The sequence below is a fragment of the Rhipicephalus microplus genome, chromosome 3 (genome assembly GCF_043290135.1).
Source record: "Rhipicephalus microplus isolate Deutch F79 chromosome 3, USDA_Rmic, whole genome shotgun sequence".
NCBI classification, from domain to species: Eukaryota; Metazoa; Arthropoda; class Arachnida; order Ixodida; family Ixodidae; genus Rhipicephalus; species Rhipicephalus microplus.
The window spans coordinates 245,533,730-245,547,981 of NC_134702.1; the positions used below are offsets into that span (position 1 = coordinate 245,533,730).

The window sequence follows — 14,252 nt, forward strand, 5'->3', positions numbered from 1 at the left end:
AAAGAGCTAGAAAACAGGCTCACCCCGTCATTACTTTTGAAAGAAATGACGGGGTGAGCCTGTGACACATAGGCAAGCTGAACATTTACAGAGTAACTGTTGACCTGACTTCCACATGTTAAGGTTTTTTTATGTACCAGTACCACACAAAGTTAATTTTCTAACATTACTTACCTTACACTCAACATTACAATACTGGTCTGCTTCAAGAGATTTGCCCAGTTCAAACTCAATTCTAATATTATATGCTGCAGACGTTTCCTACTGCAAAATAATGCAACAATAATGTTAATAATAATAATAATAATAATAATAATAATAATAATAATAATAATAATAATAATAATCAGAAGAAGAAGAAGAAGAAGAAGAAGAAGAAGAAGAATATTTGTAAAAATTTTATGTCCGAAAACATGATTTTTGAGGGACACAGCAGCAGAGGATTCCGTAAATTTTTGCTGTCTGGTATCCTTTATAGTGAACCTAAATCTAAGTACAGTCAAAGGCTGCTACAATGTAACAGACAAAGTGTAGTGAAAATTTCATTGTGTATTTGAAAAAAATGTAGATGACCTCAGCTAGCAAAACAGAAACCTTTATTCCAACAATTCAAAAAGTGTCAGCTCTTTCCTTTTCTTTCCCAGCATCTAATGCCAAGATTTAGGCGCGGTATCATGGAGCAGTCACTAACGCCTTATTCTATGCTATTTTACCATCCACTATTTGCGAATGCCTCATTTTGTTGATAGCACTAATAGACACTTTTAGTTGGGCGTGCGTAACGAGCCTACGTACGCAGTGTGGCTAAGGGAGAGAAGTGTGCAAGCGCAGTACGTAACGTCTCTATTTCCTGGATGTGTGCGTACGCCGGAAGAAAAACATGGCATGCGTAAACGTGACGAAGCGGAACCTATGCACCGTGAAGCTCTCAGGATATCTCGATTGAAATAGAAACCACATAGCAAAATGGCAGCAATGGCGTCGAATGCAGAGAGCAAGAAAGCCGGCCCGAATCGAGTATATTTTGCATTGAAAGTTGATGTTGCACTGCTATTGGAAGTACAAACCAGTGATCTGTTTAAGCATCAGGAACAAACCGACGCAAACCATGGATCCAAAATTATTCGCCTTGGATTATATGGTAGTGGCCATTATGACAGCTGCTATTGCATGAGTGCGCTAAACGTACCCAAAAGCTGTTTTATTTTTAATAACATACGTCTAGTTGAACCAAACGTATCTCGGTACGGTCAATATGGTGAACAAAAAGTGTCGTTGAGCACTTCGCATGCAGCGTACGCAACATATCGCGCCGCGTACGTAAGCTCATTACGTACGCCCAACTAAAAGTGTCTAATGAACAGTCGCTTAGACCAGTGACCGCATTGGCCAAGCGTGAAAAGAAAGAAAAGCCTTGGTATTGTAAAAGGCATCGTTCCGCAATTGTGCCCAGCAGCACCATGGACAATTGAGTGACTGTGCTTCAGCACCTGATTGTCTGTGGCTGAGGAGCAAGCCAGCGGCAAAAGTAGGGCAGTCTCATTGCCTTTGCTATCATGCAATGATGGGCCCCACGCTCAGTAAACAGTGACAGTGACTGGTGATGCCAACACGAGATTTAGACTTAGCAGACATGTGTTTATAGTCTAAAGACTAGGCTTGTGCGAATAGTGAATTTTAGGTTCGAAGTGACTTCAATGTGAATAGTCTTACTGGTCAAACAATTTCGAGTCTAATTCGAATAGTATTGATCACACAATAATAAGATGAGCACATTTATCATAACTAAAGACCAGACTTTTAGGCACTAGACATCACTTTAGCTGCCTGAAACAGGCAGGCAAAATACAGCTTTAGGCCCTAAAAACTGTTTTAGGACATAAAGCAGTAATTATGAAGGCAAAACAAAATTCACAATTCAACACAGCATACTAATTATAACCATATACCTTGTACATAGCTGTACACCACTTTGTCACTCATTTACATGCATGAGAGGTAAACATCACGTGTGATCAACGGTAACACCCAACAATCCTACTGCTTTGCCTACTCATCATCATTCAATCCGTGGATATGCCACGTTTCTTTTTTCCTTTTTTCTCTCATTCTCTGTATGACAACTAGAGGGCAGATTTACAGGCACTAAAGAAATCAGGTTTTCGGCCTCAAGAATAGGCAGGCGAAACACAGTTTTAGGCGCCTAAAATCATAAATATAGACCCCAATAAATTTTAACAATAATTGAAATTTTCCTAGAAAGACGTGCTCGACCTGTGTCTATGACAGGAAAGCAAAAAGATTGCTATAAAGGCGCCAGTGGTTCAGTACACTAGTCATGCCATAGTTACAGGACACGGTCCTTTTGTGGTCCAGGACAGTCAAGTAAATGCCCGGGGCCGAACAAATGTGCTGCTGGGTCTTGTCCTTTGCAGCACGACCGAGACGTCCGGAAAGAATGATGCAGAAGCTGAGTAAGAAGCATAAGAAGACCGATGGGGGGGGGGGGATCACCATCGTAATTTACCAATGGAACTGCCGCGGCATTCGCAATAAAGAAGCAGCGCTACTATTACGATTGCCGGGCAAGAAAACAAGCTCGATATAATTGCTCTACAAGAAACTAATGGGAAACCAAGACTCCCGGGGTATGTCAATTACACTGCCCACACGGAGAATAGAACAACGGTGCTCGTATAGAGCAACGTGGTGGCTACTCAGCACGTCACGACGCAGGGTGGGCGCAAGCACACGCTGGTTGAAATTCATGCAAGAGAAATTGGCAGCTCGGGCAATCTATTCGTAATAAGCGTGTACTGCCAGCCGTCACAACGGCAGTACGAATTTGACTGCATCCTGAGCCAGGCGAAAGGGTTTGCGAGAACTAGGCCACTCCTGGTCCTCGGTAACTTTAACGCCCCTCGCACAAGGTGGGAATTAAAGTTCCAGTCCAAGAGGGGGAAAGCGTTGGCCAAGGTAATGGAGGGTCACGAGATGGCCCTCCTGAACGAGCCGGACATAACAACCAGAAGAGGCAACAGTGCCGTGAGGGACCCTACACCAGACCTGACGCGGTCATCGGGCAAATTAGACGTCACCTGGAGAAACGAAGGCATGGCCTTGGGGTCTGACCACAGCTTGATCGGCATTATGATCAGAGACTCCCGATACCGGGCTGTGCTGGGGAAGGCATGTATCACAAATTGGGACAAGATGAGAAAGTTTACCCGAGAACAAGAAGAAGCATCCGAGGAAGAATTTTGAACATCTGAAAGAAAACAGATCTACACTGAATGGGTGAGGGACCAGAAGAAGGCCCCCCAAAAATTCACCCAAGCAATCGCAACGACGTCGCAGACTCCGAACGTGGATGCTAGACTAACGAACGTGTGGGCCGCCAGGCACTCATTAACACAGTGGTGGAAGCGTCAGAGACAGCGCACAGCAGTCTTGAACAAACAGATCGCCGAGCACGGGGCCAAGCTCTGCAGGGAAAATTGGCTAAAGACCTGCGACGGCCTGCAGGGCAAGCACTCGGCGCGGGAGACGTGGTGCCTCTTGAGGCATCTGATCGACCCGCTGAGTAGCAAAACTGCGACCAATCGCCACCTTGCCAGAGTATTGAATATGTACAAGGGAGACGGCCGCAGGCTCCTGGAAGATCTAAGGTGAAGTACCTAAGCACAGAGAAGGACCAGTACCCGGTGCCCGAGAGGTACGAGGGACCCGATAATGAGAAGCTGGATCAGCCGTTTACCATGATGGAAATGTGGAAATGTTGACAGCGATAAACGAAAGCAACAAGAAAAGCGCACCCGGCAGGGATGCCATAACTTACAAACTACTCGGTAACATGAGCGATGCAGCGGCCCGTGGCCTCCTAGAGCACATCAACGAAGCCTGGGAGAGCTAGCGGTTGCCGAAAAAATGGTAGGAAGCCGAGGCCTGCTTTATTCCAAAGCCTGGCAAGGCCCTTACGGTAGACAACTTGCGGCCCATCTTCCTCACATCCTGCGTGGGAAAGGTGATGGAGCGCATGATCCTTCGCCGGCTGCAGAAGCACTTCGAAGAAACAGATCAGATGCCAAAGACAATGTACGGCTCCAAGCTACATCTCAGCACCCAAGGCGTGATGATCCAGCTCCACGAGCTGATCGTCAAGCAAGCAACAAGGCACGCATCGCGTGGGATACTCGCCCTCGGCCTGAAAGTAGCCTTTGACAACGTGTTGCAAAATCTGAACAAAACCAGGTGAAGCCGCAAGACATTTGGCTACATAAACGACTTTCTGTCAAACTGAACGGCGACCATCAGGATAGAGAAGGAGAAATCAGACTCTGTCGAGCTCGGGGAAGAGGGCACCCCTAAGGGATCAGTCCTGTCGCCCCTACTCTTCAATCTGGCTCTCCTACCCCTGCCCGATCTGCTCAAGCAAATCGAAGGTGTAGACCACGCATTTTACGCCGACGACATCATGTTGTGGACGACCCGAGCTGGGTCCGATGCCTGGGAAATGGAAGCCTTGCAGCTGGCGGCGACGACCGTGCACGAATATGCCAAGTCGTGTAGACTGAGCTGCACTTCCCAAAAATCGGAGCTGCTCGTGATCCAACCAGGAAAACCCAAGAACCAGCCGCCGCCTAACGTGACTATCACCATCGACAAAATGGCCATCAAACCAACACAGCAACTTAGGATTCTCGGTCTACTGCTTCAGAGCAACGGGAAGGCACAAGCCACTGTCACAAAGATCAAGACTACAACCGAACAGATTCTTGGCATAATTGAGAGGGTATCTAACAGAAACCAAGGCCTGAAAGAGGACGATGTCGTGCGCTTAGTACGCGCGTTCGTTGTGTCGTTGGTTACCCACTTTTCCCGTATTTACAGCTGATGAGGACCTATAGGGACACCCTGAACACGATGCTTCACAAGGCAACGAAGCAAGCACTGGGCGTGCCAATATACTCATCTACGCTAAGATTGCTAGATATGGGCGCCCACAACACGGTGGAGGAGCTTATCGAAGCCCACCTCTCTAATCAGAGAATCTGGCTCAGTCACACGGAGCACGGACGAGCCGTCCTACACAAGATAGGATGGCAGATCGAGCCAGTACCCATCAAGGTGGCCCTTTCGGAGGACTGGAAGACAACAATGCAAACCAAACCCCTTCCCCGGAACACGACACCGGGCAAAGACGACGAGAGATGCACCGCGCGGGCCAATGCCATGGCCCGGAAGCTGGAAGAGAACCCCAGGGTCATGTATGCGGACGCCTTGCTCCGAAAACACAGTGACCGTGCGGCAGTAGTGGTTACATCAATTGACAGGTTAATCGTCAGTGCGTACCTGAGGACAACAGACCCTGCCATTGCTGAAAAAGCGGCCGTGGCCCTCGCACTCATACAGCCGAGTGTGGACACTGTGGTCACCGACTCAAAGACAGCCTACAGAAGCTTCCACAGCGGGGAGGGGGGGGGGGGGTAATCTTATCCGCAGCTTGAGCCATTATATCTAAGTGCGAGCCTCCGGGAAAAGCCGTAGAGCTTGTGTGGCTCCCGGCTCACTCGCAGGTAGCAGGAAACACCATTGCTGACTATCATGCCCGAGAAATGTCAATCCGGGCCGAGCATGAGCCGGAAGAGCTACCACACTCGGTTACCAGCTTCCGGGACATTACCCAGATGTACCGAGAGGGAAGGTGCTGACTATCAGAACCACACCCTGACCTGACCAGGAAACAAGACGATATTGCGTCGAGCGCAAGTGGGATCGCTTGCGCATCCCATACTGTTAAACCGCATGTACCCTGCGGAACAGGACACGTTCTGTCCGTTTTGCAAAATAGAAAATTGCACCCTGCCGCACATATTGGCAGAGTGCACAGAACTTAAGAACCCCCCCACTGTCTTTTCCACCCGACACCCCGAATCCCCAACCCCTTGAGCGATGGGAGACCTTGTTACCAGCCCAACTCTACCGACTCAGCGTGCACTGATGGACAGTGGCCAGGAGCTGCTGGATACATACGGGTCCCGCAACTAAGGAACCGCCCTGTCTGGTGCATGCGCGCACTACCAACAATGTTGGACTCAATAAATGTTGATTCATCATCATTTGCGGCACGGCTGAGAAGGGCAACAGAAAAGCAAATAGCCACACTGTTATTACGCCATGAAAATCTATTTCTCTTCTGTCTGTGAACACTTTAAAGGGCTCCTCACCAGGTTTGAGCATTTCGAGGTAGCAAGCGTAATGCACTGAGCACTCACGATCACGTCCACCGTGATTCGCAATGCCACGCGTGTCCAGAACTCCCCAGAACTCCCCATGCCCTGAGCACTCACGATCACGTCCACCGTGATTTGCAATGCCACGCGTGTCCAGAAAGGAGGTGAAGTGTCAGGCTGAACGCTGCTGGCTCTTCGCCTTACGTGCGAGTGCCAAACATAAAGGAAGTGACGTACAACAAGGAATGATAAAAAAAGCAAAGAGGAGAACCACCCATTGTAGCGCCAAGCCACAAGGAAATCCATATGAATTTCTCAGAAAGAAAAGCCTCTTTGTTGCCGAAACAATCCTCTTGGTCTGCACCCTTCCGCCACCTTGCGTGTTTCTGCACAATTCATTGGCAACAAGGAATGGTTTTGCATACATCACAGCAGTACGTGGCACTGAGGAAATTATTCGAGGCAATATATGTAATTGGTGCAATCAGTTGCTTGAATAGAAATATAAAGGTGGACATAAATATTTAAACATACAAGTCGCATCTGGGCTAGTTTTTATAATTTTTTTTACTTCGAATTCGGCGAAATGTGAAACGAAGCTGCTTCTATTTCACTTGCGTTCATGTTTGCTCCGGTCTGGCATTGTGCCTGAGCCAGTCCTGACGATGCTTGGCGTGCTTTTGGTGCATCGTCCCGTAGAGCAGTTCCAGTGATGCAATGCTGTGTATCGTGGTAAGGATACATGTGGCGTGCTAGCCTCTCTATACGTGGGCTCATAGAGGGATCCATCTCACAGAAAGCATTGCACTACAGAGAACACCAAAATACACAACATCACTTTCGTACATGACCTGGTATGGTTATGTCTTGCGAATGTAACCTTGTGTGCTCATGACATGCTGATGCACTTGCATGGTGTGATCTCCGGGCTGCAAGTTCCTTTGATACTGAACAGGGCAGGGAAAGAATTTGAATTGCGAAGTCTACATGGGCGAGTTGTGAAGGTTTTAAGCATGGCTCCTTGCATCGTGCTTTTGCGGCTCCCAATGAACCAAATAAAAAGTTCTTGTGGTACAAAGCTGTTCACTGGACACACAACAACTTCATTGGACAAGCAAAAATTTATTATGTGACTTAGTAAAGCGCCGTTAAAGTAAATTACAAACAAAACAAAAGTCATGTGTACATGTGATTTTTATTCATTTTTTTACCTACACTCTATCTTTCCCTGACGGTGCTCTACAATTTTGCACTTGCTCTCCATCTTTCTGCGACTGCATAGAGGCACCTCTTGTTCGCTGTCCCCTACTACATCCAGGTCTTCAATCAGCTGTTTCAAATACTTGGGAACACTGGGCTGTAAAAACGGCTGTAGAAGCCACCCGCCATGTCCTCAGTCATAGACGCTACTCTCTCCTTCTCCCCATTCCACTGTATGAGCTGCGATGTGCTCCCATTTAGCATCGCAGAAATTGAGTCTTTCTACCTCTTTCCCCTCTCCGACCACTCGCACCATGCCACTTGCATAAGGTGGCAGGCGCGTCCCATTTCCCTACCCCTTGCAATTTCCTACCCCTTGCACCCTATAGACTTCGAAAAGTTCAGTTTAGCCCGGTAACATAAATATTGATCCCAAATTGTGCTCGAAAGCAAAATTTGAGGTTAAATGATGTTAGCAGAAGCATCAACATTGAAATAAGCATTTATAGACACTTGGGAAAATTTAGGAACGAACATCGAGAATAGGCATTTACAGGCACTATAAACACACTATAAAAGCCCTCCCTAACCTCAAATTTATGCTGATATATCAAAGTGGCACAATAGGAATGCAAGGAATGAAATAAGCATTTGCCCAAGACATAGGTCGGTGAAGCCACTATGAGACAACTCACTCAGACCCAGGTCGAGCCGTGAGTCTGGGTGAGTAATATTTTGGCGAGCTTGAGTGAGAGTGAGTCCGGTTGAAGAAAATTTTCGTGAGAGTGAGTCTGCCTGGGTCTGGCTCAGAATAATTTTAGTGAGTCTGAGTCCTAGTGAGCCCTGAGAGCAGACTACAATTCATGAGTGAGTCTGAGTGAGCTCCACTCTTGTTTGCCAACCTATGGGCTAAGATCCAGTCTCTAGTCATGACCTAAACAACCTGCACAATATATATATATTTTTAATTGAAACAAGGCCTGAGCAAATACCATTTCTTTTGTTCAATGTAAGTGTAAACAACTTTGAAAACTAAAAGGATTTGATTTTTGATAGAATGCCAGTGATGGCCTGAAAAACATGTTACGTTTTAAAATTTATTGTACTAAGCTGGTATAACAAGCTTTTAAACTTAAATAAATTATGAATCGGTGTGAGGGTGGCTAGTGCATATAACCTTGAAGTGGAACTTTGTGGCAGTGCAAATTTCTCATGAACAGGAGTTTTCCTTGCTCTTCAAGGAAATGAAACTAAATAATTACATGCTCGCTAATATTTGGGCAGGTGCTTTCATGGCTTTGCATTCATTCACTGCACTGACACCCCCTTTACAGGACATTAGATGTGGATTGATATGCACCTATTCGTTCATCTCAAATAGTTCGAAATTTTCAACAATTCAAATTTAAATCAAAGCGAATTCAAACACTGTAATATTTGTTTGAATATTTGAAGCATTCCATTATTTGCACAAGCCTACTGAAAACACATCAAAATGTTCAAAGTTGTATTTACTGCATGACATTAAATATACGTGCCAGGAATTACATTGTCAAATTTCACTGAAGTGGAACCGCAGAAGAAAAATTGACTCCTATAGAGTACTGATGGGAAATCAAGATTTTTTTTTTTTTTTGTTGTTGTTGTACTGGAAATTCCATTGAAGCAACACTCGTTGAAGCAGGGTTGGACTGTAACTTCAGTATTTGGCTTCCACTGAAACACCCATGCCGAAATTTGACCCCACCCCCCCGACCTTCGGGTGAGCAGTGGAGCACCATGACCCCCAGACCATCGCGGTGGTTAAACAGCAATGCGACAATGTCTACCTGTAGTTGGTTTTTCACATACACTTAAAGCCCGTTAATTCGGACTTCACGGGACCAGAGAGAATTTTTAAATTAAGGGGAGACGCTCATCGAAAAAGGTTTTTTTTTTATTTCTAGTAATAGAGACTTGAAAAGTTTGTTATTAGTATAGTTTTTCATGCAGATTTCAAATATGCAATCATTTTTTGTGTAGCTGCTATAATTATTGAGTTATGCCATAAACAATAGCAAAAAGTTACATTTTTTGCGGGCACTCTTTTATGTACTAAACTTTCAGTAAAAGCACTGTGTCTGATCTTATTTGACTCTTGGTAGATTGAAAAGTGCAAATATCTATATAGATATGTCAACGAAATATCGGAACCAAGAAAAAAAAAATTGTATTGAATGACTTATTATTTTCACTCCCTTGAAACAATAAGCTAATATTTTCACAACTAATGCTGGTAGGCATTGCAATTTAGAGTAGATATTTGCATTCTGCATGTGTTGAAGAATATGTGTGCCAAGTTTCGTTACTATACAATGAATATAAGTTTCTAAAAGGCTGCTCGGAAAACGTGAAACTGTCAGAAAAAATGAAACCGAGAAAAACAAGTTTGAAAGTTCGCAAAGTTGGCATTTATTATGAAATCATTCTTTTTGCATCAAATTGGGGCACAATGAAAAGTACCTTGCCTTGAATGCACTGCAAGTGTCTAGAAGTCCCCTGCACCATAGCTTGGTCCTTCACGGCTCTTGCGGTCAGTGTCCTCAACACGAGCTTTATTCGCTGTGTTGCGACGGTGTGCCCTCGCTTTTGCAGTTTGCTTCAGGTTCATCTTCCTGATGCGCATGACGTCACAGTGGTCACCATGTGTGGCCAGATCTTGTGAGGGGAGAATTCCAATGCCTTCGAGCACTTCTTCAAAGCCCCTGTGGCCTTTGTTGTACCAGAGTACAGCAAGAGCGGTGGCTGTCTCCACAGTTGTTCTGGAGGCGAACTTTGTTTTTGGACATAGCAGCCATATCTTGCTGTTCAGCGATTCGGCTGCATTCTGTGTCTTGCCATGAAGGCACCGAATAAGGAGTTTCTCCTCTGTAAGGCGCTTGTAGATAGGCATAATTGCCAATCCTTGAGCCTTCGTCAACAGTGAGGTGTGGCGTGGTGCAGGCTCCCCCAGTGCTTCCGCACGCTTGTGCTTGCACCACGAATTTGGTCCCGCGGGGCAAAAGTTGTGGCTACTGGCACCATCACTGGAGCAGCAATGAAAATACGATGCCCATATGGCAGTGTACATATTTCGAACACTGTCCTTGTTGCTCGTGATGGCGATCTTGTAATATGTTTATAGTTTTATTATTGTCGCATCTTTCAGTTTTTCGCCTCGTGGCAGTGGCGTTGCCAATTTCCGTAGGGCAGTTCCCAAGCGCTTTGCAACGTGGTTCGTGCACTCTTCTTTGTCAATGGGGGTGTCACAGTATACATTTGCCTCGCAGACTGCAGTGTAGGCCTTGCTGTTACCATTACTTAGGAAGCTGGTGAATCGCAGTGGAGTTTCATAAGACAAGGTCCTCTGCCATATATCGACAGCTGCCGCAGGTTCCATTGCATGGGATGAGCAGTCAGTGTTTTTTTGGCAAACTGGAAGATGAAAAGCTTGCCATATCTCTTCATCCTCCCCAACAAGGTCCCTGTGTATACTGCAAGCATGGCAGTAGTTCGAAAGAACTTCAAAATCGAGGCAGAGCCCCGTGTCCAGGGACACGACTGTGCCCACTCCATTGTGGCTTTTATGACCTCTTTTCTGCCAGGTGCCATCATACATGACTGGCACATCTCTGCCGCCGACTGCGTCCTTCGTGATGTTTCGTGCCTGGTGCAAGTTTTTGCTCACTGCCGTCATCGCCGCACCATGGAGCTTCTTGCAAATGCCGTTGAATGTCTTGTGATGCATCGGGCTCGGAAGACGCAGCAAAGCTGTCACGCGAGCTGCCGCTGTCAAAACGAGCGCTCGTTCCTTGGTCCCCGGCCGAAGCAGTACGTCTCGACGTGTGCGTGAACGAAAGTGCAGATTCAGGGCAATCAGAATTTTGACAGCACAGTTCAAGGAATGCCGAAAGTCCTTTGCGCTTTCCAGCTGCCTCTCGCACGCCGAGCTTCCGTTCGCGGCAAGTTGGGCATTGCGCACCCGCCACAAGTGCCGTCAGCGCATCGATTTCGCAAAGCAGCATGTTCGCAGTAGCAGCATCTACCGGTCTACGTTCACTCTCGAAGAATCCAATCTTCCTTTGGGATGCACTGACGAATTCCACGGCAGCGGCTATTTCACAACCACTGTCGCAGGGTTCGGTGACGGTGTTAGGCCTATCCGAAGTCGGAGCGTCGGGGCGTTGGTCAGGGGCGACATCGTCGTTCGCTGTCGCTTTGCGAAGCGTCCGACGCCGTTTCCCTCGATACTTGTGGCGAGTTCTGAACTTTCGATTATCTGAACTGCACTTCTTCGGGCTTGCCATGACGCAAAAATGCAGAGAAACGCAGAAAAACTCGATCGCGACGTCCGAGGCTTCGCTCTTTTGCCGGAGAGATAGGAGGGGGAGGAGCGTGGAGCGCACCGCCGTCCAATGGCGGCCTCGCGCTGTGTGCCGCGATATTCAAAACGCGTGACGTACGCGTTGTTTTTCTCGTTTTTTGTTTATTCTGCGTGAAGGCACGAGACTGGCTACTAGTGGATTATGAAGGATACGGCCTTCGCAGCATGCGTGCACGATTGCAAATGGCGGCCAACGCGTCGTTTTTGCGACAGGACGACGCGAACTTCGCCGTTTTTCGCGACTTTCGCGCATTTCTCGCGTCACCGCTGCCCACTTGGAAGCATTTTTTGATAATTTCTCGTGCGAATTTCAGCTTGATATTTTCAGAAGTAATAGATTATAGTCCAAGGATGCCAATACAGCCGGAAAAAAAAAAAGCGAAAATTTTCCGGAAAACCGCGACTTTTCGACCCGCGTCTCCCCTTAATTGAGGGCACGAATTAACAAGAGTACAATCAAAACAATTGAAAAGTGTTTCCTGGACCTTGTGGGGGTACTATCACCCCTGTAAAGTCATTTGCACCTAGTGGCACACTCGTAACTCGCAGACAGGTTGCATTTGGGGTTAACAGCCACCGAGCAGTAGGATTGCTCGCGAGAGTTCCCCACCATAATCATCATCATAGTTAGCGTCAGTAGTGACGCTTGGTGACAATGTCTACCTGTAGTTGGTTTTTCACATACACTTAAAGCCCGTTAATTCGGACTTCACGGGACCAGAGAGAATATTTAAATTAATTGAGGGCACGAATTAACAAGAGTACGATCAAAACAATTGAAAAGTGTTTCCTGGACCTTGTGGGGGTACTATCACCCCTGTAAAGTCATTTGCACCTAGTGGCACACTCGTAACTCGCAGACAAGTTGCATTTGGGGTTAACAGCCACCGAGCAGTAGGATTGCTCGCGAGAGTTCCCCACCATAATCATCATCATAGTTAGCGTCAGTAGTGACGCTTGGTGGCGAGGCTGGGTGGCAGCACATGACACATGAGAGGCCTTTGGTGAGTGGCGGCTGGCATGAATGGTCGTCTCCCACGGTGGGTCCATAGAATGGCACCGGGGGCAACTCCTGCGAGCCCCTCTTGATGAGTCGAGCGTTCGCGCCGCCGCCTTGGCATTACCTTGCGTCTGTTTTCACGTTTTATTGAGTATATTGGAACATTGTATAAAGTTGTGTTTAGCGTGCTGTTCACTAGTGACACATTTTGATAGGGCTGACCGTATTGTCAATATAAAGTTAGTTCGATAAAAATGTGTTTGGTTTGTTTGCTTCAACAGCATCTACCGTCTCTGTGTGTTCCGAGAGGGGCGTTCTCATTACGAGATCCCATAACCTCTATACCTTGAAGAGGTCTGTGATTGTGGTTTGCTTTGCAGGGGCACTAAGCGAAGAAGTCAGAACTTGGCGAAGTTTCCGCAGGTAGCAAAGTTTGCACACGCAGTTCAAGAAACTATGCATTAATTCTCTAAAACGGCCAATGCATGCACAGTTTCCATCATTGTGTGGCGTGGACGCTCCTTTGCATAACCTGGGTCCTCGTGAGCTGATTCCCCTTCACCATCGAAGACTTTGGTAATGATACTGCTGTGGGTACCTGGCGGGCAACAGCAGCGCCATTGTCTATTGCAAAGTAGTTCAGACTTCACGTTGCCAAAGGGCATGTTCAAATTGACATCAGCTGGCATGACATAGCACCCTTCTTGCTCTTCGCTGGCCTGGGTCAGCAGCCCACCAGATTCCCAAATAATCAATTTAGCAAGCTTCAAAACCTCCAAATTAAAAATTCCAAGTGTGCCAAAGAGCGCTAATATTAATGCTAACTAACAGACAGAATCTCTGGTGGGCCAACTTTAGAAGGCTCTTCCAAGGCTACATTGTAACTTAACAGAAGGTCCATGCCATGAATTACTCCACACAGATGTGTGAAGTTTCAAAGTGATGCTTCTTGGGCTAGCTGGAAATGTGCAGCAAGAAATAAAAATTGGCTGCTGTGTGGAGAGCAACCAGGTTGCATGCAGTGCACATCCCGAGTTGGACATGCCTGCCTTTGTATCTCTCACTGCTATACAAGTGCACATGCCACATGTCACCAAAGATAAAAAAATTATGACATCAGCTTATGCCACCAACAATGGTACAATAAAACCTCGCTAATTTATCCATTGTTAATTTGGAATTTCTGTTTATTAAGCCAAGGTGTCTTGTTTCATCCAAAACGTGCATTGTTTTATTACTGAAAGCTCTCAATAATTGAGGCAGATTCAACAGTACTTTAGTTAAGTGATACTGCATCTAACAAAAAAAAAAACAGCCTCTAAATTTACAAAGACCACTTCTGTTTCACTTGAGAAAAAAAAAGTGGCCCATAAAAAATTTAATTGATATGGCGCAGCATCATGACGCAGCTAACACT

At 46.4% G+C, this 14,252-nt stretch overlaps 1 protein-coding gene across 2 annotated transcripts in view; it reads right to left on the minus strand.

Annotated features, from left to right (window-relative positions):
• The window catches only part of LOC119168780 (DIS3-like exonuclease 2), a 220,597-nt gene that overhangs the window by 163,729 nt on the left and 42,616 nt on the right, over positions 1-14,252 (minus strand). The gene's annotated exons all lie outside the window — the stretch shown is intronic.